Genomic DNA, 209 nt, shown 5'->3' with positions numbered 1-209 from the left:
CCACCCCTGCCCACCTGTGTGCCCACCCAGTCTATCAGGTACCCACCAGGGCAGGATGAGGGACACAGGTGGCACAGAAAGGGGCCCAGGGGGACAAGAGGGGCCAGAGGTGTCAGGACCCAGTTGACCAGGAGGGGACCCAGGTGTGGCCACAAGGGACTCAGGTGGCCAGGAGGGGACTCAGGTGTGGGCACAAGGGACTCCGGTGG

The sequence above is a fragment of the Acanthisitta chloris genome, unplaced genomic scaffold, assembly GCF_000695815.1.
Source record: "Acanthisitta chloris isolate BGI_N310 unplaced genomic scaffold, ASM69581v1 scaffold14179, whole genome shotgun sequence".
NCBI lineage: Eukaryota > Metazoa > Chordata > Aves > Passeriformes > Acanthisittidae > Acanthisitta > Acanthisitta chloris.
Note: the sequence above shows the minus strand (reverse complement) of the source record.